Source organism: Gavialis gangeticus, unplaced genomic scaffold (assembly GCF_001723915.1).
Source record: "Gavialis gangeticus isolate Ggan-Ray unplaced genomic scaffold, GavGan_comp1, whole genome shotgun sequence".
NCBI lineage: Eukaryota > Metazoa > Chordata > Crocodylia > Gavialidae > Gavialis > Gavialis gangeticus.
This window is the reverse complement of record NW_017728992.1, coordinates 94,280,347-94,282,122: the sequence shown is the minus strand read 5'-3', so window position 1 is coordinate 94,282,122 and position 1,776 is coordinate 94,280,347.

Here is a 1,776-nt window from a genome sequence, read left to right as displayed (position 1 = left end):
CTAGTGCGCGTGCGCGTCTCGCGGCCGCTCGGCCCCGCGGCGGGGCCTGCTGTTCTGCCTGCGACTGTAAGGCCGGGCGGGCTCGCGCCGCTCTGCTTTGCCCCGCCTCGCCCTTTTGGGGGCTCGCTCCCGCGGGGCTCCTGCTTGCTTCACGCGGACGCGGGGCTGTATCGTGTCCGCGAGTCACACATGTACGCGCAGCTTTCACACACATTCGCTCTCACCGACGTACCAACCCTTACATGTGGGCATGGCTGTACCCGCTTCCTCCCACGCACATACATGACTTCTCGCGTTACATGCACACAGGCGCACACACAGCTGTATCCTTTCATGCACACACATACGCTGACGTTGTACTTCCCCCAAACACACTCTCTCCCCCCACGTACGCACAGCTGTGCCCCCTCTCTTTATGTATGCATATGCATGGCTGTACTCCTCTTGCACACACATAGCTGTACCTCACCCCCCCCACGTACACACACACAGTTGTACTTCCTCCAAACTCTGTCACACACACACCTGTACCCCCTGTCCCCTTGTGCACGTACATGCACAGCTGTATCTCATGCACACATACACATGGCTGTGCCCCCCTCCCACCATTTATCAGCTACACACAATCCACATGTTTGGGGCTGCTTTTCCTGTCAACAGCTTCCATATCCCTCACACACGCCCTGTAGCCAGGACTGGATGAGGCAGTAGGGAAAACCCTGGGATAACACTTCTGGATACGTGCCTGGCATGTAAAGAGACTAAATCCTGCAAGGATAATGCATGCGCTGAAGGGGGAAGGGAGAGAAAAACACACGCCACTGTGTTGCTAATGTTGTCTTTGCTTTTCTTTTTTTTCAAACAAAAATAATCCCCAAAAGGGCCAAAAGTGTTCAATCAGATAATTTGTAGGTAAATACACATGTGAAATGTTACAAAACAGCCTCTCCCTCTTGTAAAAGAATTGCTGCATTTGACGCTCAGACAAGATTAACTTGTTCAAGTAATGACAGTCTGACAGAGAAATCTTTTGCCAGAGAGCATTGCAATACAAATGCCTTACTCAAAAAGTCAAACTTCACCTATGGAAGCAGTCAAATGACTTGACTTGCGACTTACCTAACTTCTGCCCCTATCTGGGCAGACCTTTTTTCCCCACACTATTTTTATGTAGTTTTATATATGTTTTCATTTATTATCATTCATTGATTTATTTCTGCCTTAAGTCTACAGTATTTTAGTCATCAGTAGAAGAACTGTATCACTTACTGTTCACTGGATTAGATTCAGAAATAATTCCTAGCATAATGGTGACTTGCTCTGATGATGGGCTTCTGGGTGTTACCACAGTATAAATAATCATGTGTTAAAGGACTTTCATAGAAAAAAACCACAGTTGCACAGTTCAGTACTAAAGAAAATGGTTTGGCTTGTTTTTCCCCCCCTCAGCTTTCTTCTCTGCAGTGTAATACTGTTTATTCACTAAACATTTGCAATCATATCTGGTAAAATTCCTATTATATTTATGATAATACAATACATATAAAGTATCCAGAATAATTTAACAGAAGCTTTGGGGAATGGCCTATACCACGGGTAGGTGACCAACCTGTGACACATGCTGCCAAACAACTTCTGCGTTTGGTATGTGGAAGATTGGGGAGGCAATGTGCAGCACAGCAGGAGATGGGGAAGCAGAAACCAGTGCATCAGACTGGGCAAGTAGCAGAAATCAGAAGAGCAGACAGGGCAGAGGAAGGAGATTGGAGTAGCACT